This window comes from Sturnira hondurensis, unplaced genomic scaffold, assembly GCF_014824575.4.
Source record: "Sturnira hondurensis isolate 20B ecotype Veracruz unplaced genomic scaffold, ASM1482457v3 Scaffold0008897, whole genome shotgun sequence".
NCBI lineage: Eukaryota > Metazoa > Chordata > Mammalia > Chiroptera > Phyllostomidae > Sturnira > Sturnira hondurensis.
This window is the reverse complement of record NW_028081528.1, coordinates 2,109,206-2,125,838: the sequence shown is the minus strand read 5'-3', so window position 1 is coordinate 2,125,838 and position 16,633 is coordinate 2,109,206.

The window sequence follows — 16,633 nt, the reverse complement described above, 5'->3', positions numbered from 1 at the left end:
AAGTGGAAATTCACTGCATACCCTAAATTCAGCATTTATGAGTATAGTCAGATAAATCTAAGACAAATGAAATGCATGTCAAGTGTTTGATGGAATCCTTAGAGAAACCCAGAAGGATTTCAGTATGAAACGATTGAAGATCCTCAGTGTGGGTGTTTCCTTCCCTCAAGGGCAGACAGAGATGACGTCCATCTTGGTTTCTTCAGAACCTATTAAAATACGGCTCTATGTTGAACTGAATGAGTCTAGATTTGTCAACTAAGTAGACATTTGGCCACTAGAAGTTTTTGTTACAGCTACAGGAGATACCTACAAGAATAGATATTCCCCAAATCATATTCTTCTTGTCAGTACCACTTTTTGTGTGTGTGTGTCCCTGGGTGAGTTCGAGCCAATTATCATTTTAAATTTTATTGATTTGTCCTTCATTCCTGACTCCTGAGCTAACGTGGCAATTGGTCCTTTTGCTTGCATATTGTGTAAATTGTCTGGATGAGCTACAGGGTAACAATTATTGTAGAAATCCCAGTGGGGAGATGATTTGACTTCCAGGTTCAAGAATTGATTAAAATGAATTAATACCAAGTTGACTGCATCATTATTTCCAGTGCAAATTAGACTGAGTAATAGTTTATCATCTGCATTGGCAGACCTGCTGAATGATTTATTTTCTGCTACAAATAAAGACTGAATCAGTTGGTAAGATTTATAAAGGAACTTAAATATTTTCCTTTGAATTTTAGCAACTGCAAACCAAGTTACCTTACACTATTGATTTTACTTTGCAGAGGTAGGATTAGGTGCTTGAATCTGAGACAGAATGTCTAAATTGATATAATCAGTGACAAAGCCACACTCAGCCCAAGTTCATCATTATTAAAGCCAAACAAGAGTTGGATAGGCTTAAACATAATTTACTATAAAAATACAAGCATCATTTTTTTCAGTAGCAATAAAGCCCTTTCTCGAAATTTATCCTTACATTCACATAAATGTAAAAATATTTTACATTATAACATTGGCAAATTTTCACAAAATCATCATCGGAGTCCTTCACTCATTGAGGTGTTAACCTAGATTTCGTATTAATGACAGTCTAAAACACTGAACCAAGCAGCCCAGGAACTGGGGCATTTCAACAATCCTTTGCAATCTTTAATCAATACCATGTATTAAGTAGTTGGAAATTTTTACTTTATGGAGCTTTCTGTGTATTTGTTTGCTTTCTTACTTTTTATAGGTTGTTGATAAAATATTTCCTTTGTGTGCTTGTGGTATTTTTTAAGTTGCTCAAGCTTAGAGAACTTAAATAACAACACAAAGAACATCACAACTCTTGTGTTAAATAACAACACAAAGAACACAGAAAAACTCTTTCTTGCCACAAGTTTCTTTATCACAAAACAAAGACAATAATTGCCAAATGCATTTAATAATGTGCCTGTTTGTTGACACTATCTTTCCTAAGCATTGATTCATTTTGTCTACTTTGACTACTAATTAATAAGCTTTTACATTTAATCTGTGACTCAGTTTGACATTTTAAAAGAATAATAATAAAATTTTCAATTTGACTCAACTGCAATTTTTAAAAAATCCTCACTCGAGGGTATGCTTATTGATTTTAGAGATGAAGAGAGAGAAAGAGAAACGTTGATGTGACAGAGAAACATTGACTTGTTGCCTCCAGGATACACCAGAACCCGTGACCTAACCCACAATCCAAGTATGTGCCCTGACCAGGGAGCAGACCCACAACCAAAATATGTGCCCTGAGAAGGAATTGAACCCACAACCCTTGGTGTGTGGGATGACACCTCAACCAAATGAGCCATGAAGCCAGGGCTCATCTGCAATATTTTATGTAGCAATTATATATAAGTGACTTCAAAACCTGAACTTGAAAACAAGAACTGAGATATGGATTAGAGAAGACTCTGCTGCTACTAATTATTTGGGTGAACTTATGCTTGTGTCTAAAGCTTCGTAAGGCTCAATTACTTTACCCATAAAATAAGGGAGTTGAACTAGTTATTTAAAGTATCTTCCAGACTAAAATACTCATGTTCTTTTATCCCAAACAACACACTGTGTTTCTGGTCACACTGACACCCCAAAGGCAGGTCTGACTAAGGCTGCTGTCTCCTTCTGACCATCTTTCCCATTCACTCAATCGTGAAATTTCAGAATAAGATTTTGGTCAGGCATATTATGGAATAGAAATATTCCATCATAACAAATACATGGTTAAAGCGAACAATGTAAGATGAAATTAATAATCCAGCTCCAGGAGAGCTGAGAAAGTACCCTGTTTGGGAGCATTTCCTACATTTTGTTCAAACTTCAGCAAACACTAGGAAGATGTGAAGGACCAGGATAAAGGTATTAGGATTTTTCTCCATAAAAACATCATTGCTACTCTATTTCTATAGAAAATAATAAGAAAAACCAGCTGTAATTTATAATAAGAACTGGATTTTATTATAATGAAATAATGTTTTTGTTGAAAGTTTTCATTTTGAAAATGCTAATTATACATATTGTTATATAAGTGGGATAGTGATATTTCTAGTCAAAACATTTTATGATATTAAAAATTCATTGTTTTAGTAATGTTGAAAATCTAGTTTGTGTCTGTTAGGTTTTAAGAGCCTATAGCGGGCAAATGGCGATCCGATTAAGAAACTAAATTCCCTGCTGCTAAATGTAAAAGTGATCACATGTAATATCACTTTTGAACAAGAACATCATTGCTACAATATGTGACCTAAATTGTACTATATGAGCATAAAACAAGAAAAACATATTTTAGAAGGGCATGCTAACGTTGACATAGAAATTTGAAGTAGACTGTTACAAACAACAAAAGTATACTGGAAACTGAACAGATACATGGAAAAAAAAAAAACTGGACCACCTTTTAATAAAATATATAAAAATGAATTCAAAATGTATTGAAGACTTAAGTGTAAGACCTGAAATCATTAAGCTCCTGGGAGAAAAACATAGGCAGTAAACTCTTTAACATTAATCTTAGCAATATTTTTTGGACATGTCTCCCCAGGCAACAGTAATATAAGTAAAAATAAATAAATGGGTCTACATCAAATGAAAACACTTTTGCACAGCAAAGGAAACCATCAACAAAACCAAAAGACAACCTACTACATGAGAGATATTCACAAATGATATACCCAATAAGGGTTGATATGCAAAATATATAGAGAACTCATACAATTCAGTAACGAAAAGTAGGGGGTTAGATGGGGCAGGGGAGAGCAACGTGGGGAGAAATGGGGACAACTGTAACTGAATAACAATAAACAAGAAATGGAAGCAATAAAAATAAATAAATAATCCATTTTAAAAAATGGGGAGAGGAACTGAAAAGACGTTTCTCCAAAGAACACACACAGATAGCTAACGGACATAAGAAAAGATGCTCAACATCACTAATCATCAGGGAAATAAAAACCAAAACCACAACGAGATGCCGCCTCACCCATGTCTGAATGGCTATTATCAAAAAGTCAACAAATAATAAGTGTTGGCAAGGATATGAAGAAAAGGAAACCCTTCAGCACTTTTGGTGGGATTGTAAATTGGTGGAGCCACTATGAAAAACAGTATGGAGGTTTCTCAAAAAATTAAAAGTGGAACTATCAATTAAATCTAGCAATTCCACTTCTAGGTATTTATATGAAGAAATCCAAAACATCAATTTGAGAACATATATAGACCTCTCTGTTCACTGTACAATTATTCACAATAGCCAAGATATGGGAACAATCTAGGGGTCCATTGATGTGGATAGGTGAATGGATAGAGAAATTGATACACAATGAAATAGTACTTAGGAAGAAAAAGAATGGAATCTTGCTAATTGCAACAGCATGGATGGACCACGGGGGTATTACATTAAGTGAAATGAGCCAGACAAAGAAAGGCAAATAGTGTGTAATTTCACTTATGTTTGAAATGTAAAGTAACAAAACAAATTGACAAACAAAACAAAACAGACTCATAGATACAGACAATAAAACGATGGTTGCCAGGGGGAGTGGAGGTTAGAGGAATGGGTGAAATAGGTAGAGGGAAATAAGGGGCACAAATTTCCAGTTACAAAATAAGTAAGTCACAGGGACATAATGTACAGCATAGGAATTACAGTCAATAATATTGGAATACTTCGTATGATGAAAGAAAGTTACTAGACTTAAAACATAGTCATCACATGATAAGGTATACAAATATTGAATCTCTGTACACCTAAAGGTAATATAATATTGTATGTCAACTTACTTAAGTTAAAGTATTTTTAAACAAAAATATACTGGAAAAATTATCTTTATGATTGGTAGGCCTGCCAAAATGAGCTTTATTTTTAAGAGGATAAAACCTTAGCATTACATTCCTCAAAAGAATGTACTTTCTCACATAAAGTTATTAGAAATTTTATATATATATTTCTGTTTAACTATTTAAATATTCTTGTACTTAGTAGTTGCCTTTTGCAGTCCATCTTCCTCTAAACGTTGATTTTTGACATAAAAATTCATTTCCTGAGTTTCCACATACCAGGTAAAAACATTTTATTGTTGATGAGAGCATGAGTAAAGGAAATAGCTGTAGACAACTTCAGCAAACAAAATATGCAGAAATTTGTTCATCTAGAATACTAAATATTGCTTGTAACCAGTATTTATATAGACATTTTAAAATAATTATACACTTCGGAAAAATGTCATTGCAATTAACTTGCTCTGGAGAAGGGCATGTGACTGGGTGATCTCCTGGCTGTGTAGGGTCATGTTCCAGCAAAGCATTCTCCAGAAATACGGAGAATTTTATGGATTACACCAGATGATTGCGGTGATATCATGCAACCCATGCTACTCTTGCATAACTTAAACTCGTTCTCAGTCATAACCATATATTTGAGGCTAATAATTTTTTAAAAGACTGAAATTGCATTTGTGTAAGTGTATGTTATAGCCCTACTTCTTAACCCACACAACATAGGAAAAGTCTAAGAGAATGCCTCTAGCAGATGTTAGAGCTGGAAAAAGACCCCCTTTTGACCACTGTGTTCTTTTGGAATTAAGACATTTATGATTCAGTAATATTATTAAACTGAGACAAGTGTGGTTCCTGGACATTCCAGGTTAAAGATTTTCTGTTGTGTTCTATTATCCCTTTTATTACCAGTAGTAATGATCAGCATGTTCAATGGGAAGACGAGCACAATATCAGAACAGCTGTATGTGGAGCTGAGATGAAGAGCTGGGAAAGGCTGATGACAGGGAGAAAAGGCTTGTAAGGACACACTGTCAGCACCGTTGCATAGCTCTGGAATGAGTTCTGAAAAGCCACAGTCTCTGGAGACTGCTGCCCAGAATAGGAACCTGCAAACATTGTGCAATTTCCAGGCTGTGAGAAGCGCTACTGCCCTCCTTTCTTAGTGAAGACAGCAAATGAATAAGCAAAAGAAACAAACAACAACAAAAAAAACGAAGAAATCCCAAAACAAAACTCAAAAACCTCTCTCCAGTTCTTTTTGTAACCACCCATACCTAATACTCCACCACAATATAACATTTTTAACTTCTCATATATAAACATCTCTGGAAGAGAAAACATATCAAAATAAAGTTTGCAACCTTATGGCCTACTCTAGGACCAATAGGTTGAGAGTAAAGTGAGGGAAAATGGTGGAAACTATAGGGAAAAGCCCCGCATACAATAGGGCAGCTTCAAATCTGCTCACACAGAGCAGCACAATTCAATTGCACAGCTATGGTACATTCACATAATGATTTGTTTCTTCAGGTACACAATATCTAACCTTAAGGTAGGACATCCAAAGCTCTCAGAATTTCTCCCAAGTATTTCCTTCAGAGTCTCATCTCAAGTATAAAGTAAGGAAATTGGAAGATTCATGTTGAAAGGGACCTTGGAGAGTAACTTAAATATCTACACTTTAGAAACTAAAAGAGAGGTTGTGAAATAATTCAGTGCCTATTCAATGCAGCACACTGTTCCAAATGTTGCAAAGAAATGTATGCCAAAGGAGATTATGCCTGGCAGCTTATGTCTGGCTCTTCATATCCAGCCTCTGCTCTTTACCCTGCCCTTTGGCCCTAGCTGACCAATATGGATTACATTCACCAGTTCCCAATCCCATGGACTCCAGTAGAGTTAGCCAGTGGGAATCCTTGGCAAGACATTAGTCAGAAGGAGGAAGGAGGGAGGGGAGTGACAAGGGTATTATTCCTCTGGTTTTCCGGCTTTGCTGGTTCTTCTAACTGACTCCTCAGACTGACCATAGACACTTCTTTCAATGGGTGCTCTTGCCATCCAGGCTCAGATAACCTCATCCTTGCCTGTGTCCTCAGGGTCTGTGGTTGCGACAGCGCTGGTGTTGCCGTCCCTGGGCTCCTGCATGGTGAGAACTGGTGCTTTCCCTCTACCCACCCAGAGTTTTATAATTACCATGTTTTACCGTGTATAATATGTGCCCACATTTTGGGTGCGGGCTTTCAGGAAAAAGATCTTTCATTTTAATTTTTAAATTCATGTATTTATTTAATTCTTATTCAATAATAAAAAAAATAATTTAAAAAAGGAAGAAAGAAACCCCTGAAAAAATATTTATAGTCAAAGGAAACTGCTTCTCATGAGATTTTAATTTGCATATGTTTTACCTGTTGTTTAAACAGAAATGTTTTCCAAATAAAAATAAATGCCGCTCTGCAAAAAAAATTTAAATTCAATTCTTCATATTTAGATACTTGTTTTTTTATAATATAAGGAATTTTAGCATGCATTTTTGAACATATTATGGTACAAGAAAGTTTATGTATCAAATAATTATAAAACACAAGAAGAGATACAGGTATTTTAGGTATTACCCATGTATAATAGACATTCTTATTTTTGCCTCAAAAATTTGGGCAAAGAAGTACGCATTATACATGGCAAAATACGACAGTCCACTAGTAAGCAAATCCTCCTTAACTTATTTTGAGTGTGTTGTCTGTTTCCTTTTGGGATGCTAACTAACACATAGATGTCAACTCAGATATCAGGGAGTTTAAAACTTAGCTGAATTTCCCAAGGCTGTGTAGAGGTAGTAGACTTAAGGTTAGAGTCAATGTCACCTGACTGCTCACTGAGGGATTCTTTAAGTGCCCCCCCACATGTGCCATAAGCCAACTTAAACTATCTTGGTAGATGGATAGCTTGTTTTGTATACTTTGTCAAGTTCAGGAGTTTTTAGTCTACTGCTACATCATGGAATACTACTTGGTCATTAAAAAGACGAAAATTTCACCCTTTGCCACAGCATGGGTGGACTCGAGAACATTATGCTAAGTGAAATAAGTCAGTCAGAGAAAGATGAGTACCATATGATTCCACTCATGTAGAATCTAATGAACAAACTAAACTAATAAGTAAAACAGAGATAGATTTATAGATAGAGAGCAGGCTGACAGCTCTGGAGGGAGGAGGTTGGTGGGTAGAGGAACTGAGCAAAAAGAAAAAGGACTCAGGACGCAAACAATAGTGTGGTGGTTGGTGGTGGGGGAGGGTGTAGGTGAAGATAGATGAGGGTGTAAGGGGGATAAATGGTCATGAAAAAATACAGTAAGAATGATTATTAAAAAAGAACAAATCAACCTATTAAAGCAAAAATGATACAAAACCTGACATAACAGTTTTTCAGCAATATCTCATGAAGCACATAAAAAAGCAGGAGCATGTTTACCATAGATTCCTATAGACTTTGAGAAATGTCCTCTTATTTACATTCTACAGATGGAGTGGAAGGTAGAGATTGGGTGTTTGGTTTTGCTATTACTGTTGTTACATGTTTTAATAACAACCATGTCAGTAAAACATACCGTCATATGTGAATTAACTACAGATCAGTTTCTATTGGGAGTCTGTTTCATGAAAGACATTCAACCTTTGAACAAGTGACTTGGAAGAAGAAATCATCTATTCCATAAATCCATTACAAATTAACTGAGAATGACTCCCCAGATATGATAATGCTCAGCAAAGAACATTATCTGGAATACAAATACTATACACTATGTTAAGCTTACTCCTCAACTTTAGAAAAGAAAGCATTTGTATCTGGCAGTGTTTAAGCTTGGCTGCCACTGTATTTTATGATAAGAATGAAACTTCACAACTAAATCCTAAGATTCAAGGTCTATGGATTAAAAGGAGGATAGCTACATAACTCCCACATGATTTCAAAACCTGTGATGCTTACCCATTCACGTTGGACCCTCCAGCAGTCCTCCGTATAACCCATGAACTACACACAGTTGTAGGAGGGCATCAACATGGTTCTGTAGGCAGCTGGTCTCTTCACTTGGGGCACTGATGACCATATCACAGTTTCACGGAGTGGGACGGATCCAGGGAATGATGATAGCAGAATGCCAAGACACTTTAAATACACATCAAAGTCAATTTTGAAACTTGGCTTAGGTGTGGAAGCACTTGGCTTTCAGAATTTCAAAGACTCACTTTAAGGGGAAAGCACTACATAGATAAACGACGATGAGAAAGAATGAACAGCTGTGCCAGGCTTTGCTCACTGCTGAGCACAGCCTTTAGATGTACAAAGGATAAGAAGCACTGCCAGTTTTGCAATTTCTTCTTCACCTACCTCCGAATACATAGAAATAACATCTGTAATTAGCTAGTTCCCTTTTCCTCTTATTTCATTCTTTTGTACTTGAAAGGCCATGTGTTAGGGTTAATCCAGTAATGGTAATGCAATATTAATTGGTCCAAACAAACGTTCTAGAATATTGGGATGCTAGGAATGGGGATACAAAGAAAAGATTAAATGGGGAATCCATTGTATTTTACTTGGCATACTGTTAGTATTGCATACTAGTCAATTACAGGTACTGGAGCTGGAATACCTGGGTCTGAATCCTGGACTTGACCTAAAGAGTTGACTACCTTGAGCAATATGTGCCTCAATTTCCTCATCTGTAAAATGGGGTAATTATATTTACCTTAGAAGAGTTCCCCAGTGTAAGTGCTCATAGTGTTAGTTGTTGCTGTTATTATTGTTGCTATTGTTGTATTTGTTATGTTGAGACAAGACACTCGAGTGGTGAAGAATGTAGGCTTGAACAGGAGCTTCATCTTCTCCAAGCCCTTGGTCCAGAAATCAGATGAGGAGTGAGACAGAGAGAAGTAGAGGAAAGAAGGAAGAGTTAGCAAGGTAAGAGAATGCAATGTGGAGAACAGAGCATCTTTGGAAGATACTCTAGCTTGATATTATTTAATTTTAAATGAAAATAAAAAGCTTTGGTATTATGGTTGGCTCTCTCTCTCTCTCTTTACTGTGTCAATGCCTTTTTCCATTTCTTTCTTTCTTTCCTCCAGAATGGGTGATCCGTGCCAGGACCAGATCAGGGCTTGCACGAATCTGCACTGGGACCAGGGACGACCCCACAACCTAGGTGTGTGTCCTGAAAGGGAGATATTGCAACCTAGGTGCAATATCTTTGGTGTACAGGAAAAAAGGCTCCAACCATTGAATCACACCGCTAAGTTTCCACTTTTTTTTGACATACCCTAAGTTTGCTTTTCTTGGCTGTGCTATCATTTCCCATTTATTTAATGTATTTGTGTGAGAAAAATTGATGTAGGAAACATCATCACATGTTTATTCTCCTTTCATACCTTACTTAACATTGACTACCATTGCTATTTGCTTGTTTTATCCATACGTCATGTCAGGGCTCATCTTCCTTCGTTCATTTCTTCAGCAAAAGAAACAGTAGTTTTTCACTTACTTTCATTCTTGCTTTTTCATAATTCTAATACAATATGTTATTCATATCCTAAATGTTCAAGCTATTATTTTATTGTTTTCTATTCTTATAATTTGTGTTAACTGATGGCTTTTAACTTTATAAAGTTATTCTCTAATTTTTTTCAGACATGTTCTCCACAAGAAAAAAAGAATTTTGAGCATCTTTCTCAAGAGCATGTTTATTTATTTACTTGTGAATTATATATAACCATACTAATATATTATGTACATTATGAAAACATTTGGAAATAGGAATTGATCAAATGATAAAGTTGAATACAAATTTCTTTGCTGTATACCAATAGATCAATAAAGCTTTAAAAATAACACAAAAGAAGGAGAATAAGAACAAGTGGATTTGACTATAGTCTCTGAAAATTACAAAAAAAATCCATATAACTTTGGAAAACTTGTATAAGACCTTATACTGTTTATTTAAACTATACTTCTAAGCATTTTTCTCCCTGAATCCTCTATTCCTACTCCCTAAAATGTTCTGTGTTGTAATTATACATTACAAATTTCAGTCTCCTTGGAAATCATAACCTGATTAATCTTTCCCTTATTTACTAAGTTCTTTATCACATAGATTTTCTTTTTTAAAATTTTTTTATTTATTTATCTTTAGAGAGGAAGGGAAGGAGAAAGGAAGAGAAACATTAATGTATGGTTGCTTCTCATGCATCCCCTGCTGGGAACTGGCCCCTGCTGGGAACTGACCTGCAACCCAGGCATGTGCCCTGACTGGGAATCGAACCTCGATCGTATGGTTCGCAGGCCCGTGCTCAATCCACTGAGCTACACCAGCCAGGGCTCACATATATTTTCTTATATATGCCAAGGTAGTTTCATGACGGGAAATGCAGAAAGCAATAACATAAATGGAAATGCAGTGGTACCTCAGTACTCACCGGCTTCAGAATTTGTCAAACCTGGTATTCATCACATGTGGCTGAGAAAAAACGTTTCAGCACTTGGTACTTGCTCACCACTGGTCACACTTGTTAGAACTTGTATGAGTCACGATGCCACCCATCACGAGAAAATACTTCATCAATTGTCGCTTTCTCACCATGACTCAGAACAAATTAACAAGTACCAAGGTGCCATGGTAATATATTTAAAACCATTCTAGAAAGCAATGGCAAAATTCCAGGAAAATGTGCCTACCGTATTTGAAGTATATTTTATCCTTGGCCTGGCAAGAAGATCATTAGAAAAAGTGTACGAGAGTCTCTGTTGCTGAAGATTCTTTCAAATTAGTCAACTGGCATAAAAATAATAAATTTCTCATACTGGTATATCTTTAATATGCTTGGCCAATTTGTTTCATACCTTCTGAAACATTATATTCCTAATTAATGTCTGTATTTAGTCTGCACAGTAACTCTCCCCTTGTGTCATTTTTATATTAGAAATGGTAGGCACACTAGAAACATTAGAATTTTCACTTCTAGAAATGAAAAAAACTTCATTTCTTTTACTATTCTATAATGGAAAGGTATGACCGGGTGAATTTAAAGTAGTAGTTTGCTGTTAATCTCCCTTTTGTCTCCTGATCCATGTTTGTTTTCCATAGGTGCACCTACTGCCACACGAGTTAAACCAGCTCTGAAGAGTAAGCTGTTTCTATTACGACAGCAGCACATAAACTTTGGAGTAACAACAAAACTCTTTGGAATGGAAATAGAAATAACCTTATTATTGGATGCCTATCTCATCTGTTGCCTCAATAACCTGAAGCACATAATCGACCATTTAATTGCTCTAGGTTTTGTGTGCATCATTTTTTTATTCAATTAACACTGAAATTTCTGGGAGAGGTAAGCCGTGACTTGTACTCTCCTTATAACTCTTGCATAATAGGTTGGAATCGTCTTGGTGAGGAAAAAATTTCCATTGTTTTTTCAAACCAGAGAATTTCAATGAGGAAGTTGAGACTGATTACAGCTATGAGACAGGCAGAAGCTATTGTATTGAGACCCTCAGACAAGAGGTTGGTCAGAAGCGCCACCTCTTATTCTTTCCACTATGGGAAGTGTTTCCTGATGCATGGTGAGGAGGCCTGGTGGAAGCTCTACCTTCCTGATGATGGTGGGCCTTGAACAATCCATGACTCCCAGCTTTCTGGGACCCCCCTCTTACAAAATGAGTGCTAAATAGGCATTTGTAAGTTAATTAATTAAAAAAATAAAACATATTGGTGAGGTTTGCTGGGAGAAGTTCAATATGAAGACTAGTTCCAATATATGTCAGGGATTTATGGGAAGTGTACTTCATGTGAATGATGTTTACCCTAATGTTTCTTACTTTTCCCCTACTTTTTTAAAGGGCTCGTTATTTCAGTGCAATATTACACCCAATTCTCCACTATATTTTTTGATTTAGAAATTTAATTCCTTATGGAGGTGAAATCTGTATCCCAAGCAGGTTTTTGAGGCTCAGGCAGATGACTAGTTACAGTGTATACACACTGACTTTAACACAAAGAATCATTGTCTAATCAAACAGAAAAACCTCAACAATGTGGTTGAAACAAAGTAGGTTTTTGTGTAAGTCTAACTGATGCATGCTCTCTTTGATATGGTTTTCTACATCAGAATAGGGTTAGTTGAGTCAGACAGTTATATTTTGATTGTTTTATTTATTCTTTCTTGGTCCTAAGCTCCTTTGAAGGATATTCATAGTAAAAATTGCTTTTGAGCCATTTCCAACAAGTTGTCAATATTGATATATTCTTTTAATTTGATAAAACTAGAGAGAGTTAGACCACCCTTCACTTTAGCTCTTACTTACTAAAACTTTTTATTTATTGAAAAAGTTGTGTTTTTCACTACAGATGAGACCTGAGATTTATAGGCCTTAGTGATGGCATACTTGTGAGTTAAATAGTTTATTCTTACACAACTTCTAGCATATTTCTGGAAAGACAAAACATGGCACATGAAACACGTTAATAAGATGAAATGAATGGAAAGGATCCCAAAGGTGGATTCCCAATCCCACCTCTGAACTACAAGAAATAATTATAAAAGTTATTTGCAAGCCGTGTTTACCCTGCCATTTCATTTCTCTGACAGATCTAAAAAGAGTTGTTGATTCTTCAGTTTGTTCAGCATTTTATTCTTTAGGACGAGAGTATGACTTCTAAGCTCCTTATACGGCTCTCTGGAGCCCTGTTTTGAAGACACTCTATATCTAAAACGGAGTGGCCTCTTATCCATAGACAAGCTGCCCTGGCTATGGCACCTGCCCCTTTGCCATCCTCTGGCAAACCTGCTCATCATCAACCTGCACTTGGCTAGTGATACGGTATTAGTTAACTATGTTTTAGATACCACTGCATTACAACAACCAAAACATACAATAGCCAGCATTTATTTAGAACATACATTTAAGGATTTTCAGTGTGTGGGGGGTGGAGGGCAGTGTCAATTGACCTAGGTGGAGTTTGGATTAGCCTGGTTGGTGTTGGCTTATTCATACAGCAGGAGGTCCACTGGGTTAGGCTCAGCTGGGGCCGTCAGCCTCTGTTCTACTCAATGTTCTGCAGAAACTGGCTTTTTGGCTAGGGTGTCTCATGGTTATAGGAGACACTGGGGAGAGAAATCTTAATAGTATAGATGCTTTTCAGGATTTGATCACTCATCCCCTCATAACGCCCCATTTTTCAAAGAAAGTCACATAACTGAGTTTCAAGTCAAAGAGTGGGGAAGTGTACTCCATCTCCTATTGGAAGACACTGCAAAGCCACCTGTCAAAGGGTGCTGACACTGAAGAAGGGGTGAAGATTTAAAGTGATAAAAGAACCTATGCACCCCAATGTTCATAGCAGCACAATTTACAATAGCCAAGAGTTGGAAGCAACCTAGATGCCCATGGGTAAATGACTGGATCAAAAAACTATGGTACATTTACACAGTGGAATTCTATGAAGCAGAAGGAAAGAAGGAGCTCCTACCCTTTGCAACATCATGGATGGAACTGAAAAAGCATTATGCTGGGCAAAATAAGCCAGGTGGTGAAAGACAAATACCACATGATCTCACTTTTAACAGGAACCTAAACAACAAAATGAACAAGCAAGCAAAATATAATCAAAGACACTGAAATACAGGACAGGCTGACAGGGACCAGAGGGGAGAGGGGAGAGAATCACAGGGGAAAAGGGGAAGGACTCACATGAACAAGTATAAAGGACACATGGACATAAACTAAGGTGGGGGGGGGAATGGGAGGGAGGTGGGGAGCACTGGGGGGGCTGGGATGAGAGTAAAAGACAGAAAACTGTATTGGAACAATCATTAAATAAAAAGAAATCTTTAAAAAATATAAAAAATAAAATTAAAAAAGGAAAAAAAATAAAGTCATTAGTAGAATCTACTATAAGTATCTTCATCCAAATGCAGTCTATGTCCTAGACCTTGGAACATTGCAATGACTCCGCCCTTGTCAGAATATTTGTGGTTGTCGAGTAAGAACATATTAAATGTTGATTTGAATTTCTCTCAATTTTCATTGTATTCACTGTAAAGTACCTATTCTTTAGATGATAGACTTAGGGGCATTATTATTCATCAACATGGTTTCATTCATTAGATGTATTTGGTAAAAAGAAACAAACAAAAAAAAGTTCACCCAAAAAGCAATTGATCCTTAGACCTGATTTTGAGCATACTACGTAACAAAGAGAGCAAAATTTCTTCCAAATATAATATCTAAGCTATTTTGCATACTGACAAAGATAATTTGTTCAATTTAGGTAATGGGAAAAAAGATGTTTGGGGGTGGTTAAAGTGAAAATATGAATGTTATTCCAATAAAATAAAAACTCCACACTGTTCTTGGTAAAACTCATTGAACAAATGAAATAATCATTCAACCCAGCTTTAAAGAATAAAAAAAGAATATACACTTATGAATCTCAAGAATATTTTCTTAATCTTGCAGCACCTAATTTGATATGCTTAGGGTTTATGTCTTCAATTATATAAAGAGAATTTGGGAAAGTTGAGACTAAAATGCCTTCCTATGCTAACATACGCATAGTCTATTATGTTGTCAAATTGATACTGTTTGTTCTATTGGATTAGCTCTTTGTGCATTCAATGAAGAGGCCATTTTTTTTTCAGCTACTGATTATTTAGGAATGTCTTTTGGCAAAACTGTAAAGTGAGCTAGTAATTGTTTTGGCTTCTTATTAACTTGAAAAAATCAATGAAATTATAATACTAATTTAGATACTTCTAATATATGTCATTTGAATTTATTCAGCCAAGACTTCTTTGGTGCCTACTAAGGGCAAAGCACTGTGACATGTATAGGAGACACAATGGCGAACAAACCAGATATGATTCCTCACTCGCACACTGATGGTAAAAGTGGGAACTGGAAATCCTTCTGGCATAGCTATGGAAACCGAACCAACGCATACCCTATGACTCAACAATTACACTGTTAGGTATATACACCACAGAGGTAATGTGTATATGTGCAACCAAATATATAGACCTTTTGTGAATGTGTATTTATAGCAGCATTATTTATAGCAGCATTATTTATAGTTCCAACTAGAAATTATCCAAATGGAAATCAGCAATAGAATGGATAAACTGTGGCATCTTCACACGAATAATACTGTAAAGAAATAGAATGATTTATAACTACACATAAGAAATGAATCTTACCCTGCCTGGTATAGCTCAGTGAATTGAGCATGGGCCTGTGAACCAGAGGATTGAGGTTCGATTCCCAGTCAGGGCACATGCCTGCGTTGCAGGCCAGTTCCTAGCAGGGGACACATGAGAGGCAACCATACACTGATATTTCTCTCCTTCTCTCCTTCCCTTCCCCTCTAAAGATACATAAATAAAATAAAAGAAAGAAATGAATCTCATAAACAATCTTTTGAACAAAAGAAGCCATAGTATAATCTTATTTAAATTAAGTCCAAGAGCAGGCAAAAGAAATCTTGGGTTTTCAAAGTCAGGAAATGTTCACCACTGGAGTATAACAACTTATACTTAATATACTTAATACAGGGGTATTCTGTGTTCTAAGGGTGCTGCCTATGTTCTGTTTTTTAATTTGGATACTTGTTATTCAGTTGAATTTGATTTGAAAAAATTTGTTGAGCTATACATGAGGATATGTGTATTTTCCTGCATGAGTTATAATTTGATTTAAAAAGTACCTCCTTTACTAAAAAAATTGAGCATGGGTAGTTCACAGTTTAGAGGGGGAGAAAAATAAATGAATAAGAAAGTAGATGAATGGCAGTAAGTGCAATGATGGAAGTGAAGAGACTGCAACAAATATTAATCAAGTATCTACAATGGAGAAAGCACACTGAAAAAAATTCTTTGTTTGACAGTTACAGTCAACATACGCAGAACTTTTGGCAATTCACACTGCCATTTGTCTTCCAGTACTATGGATACTTGTTGAAAGGAGATGCTCTGTCTCTAGTGGAAGATATTATAGACTGGTCACTCGATCATTTGGTTTTTCAGTAACACACAATTATGCAATCTTCCTTGAGTATTCTTGCTTTAAGAACTATAATTTTTCTGCCTAACATACTTACAATTGTACTCCCTCACTCTGCTAGCATATGTTCTCTCTTGGGTCTCCCTTGCCCCAAAGGAGGTGCTGTCAGCTTTTGAGACTTATAATAGGATGGGTGACATTAAGCGCATCAGGGAAGCTGGTACATTATGGACAGATATAATTTAGACCTATTAATTAATTAGTTTTTGCTAGCTGAGATCCAGATAGTAC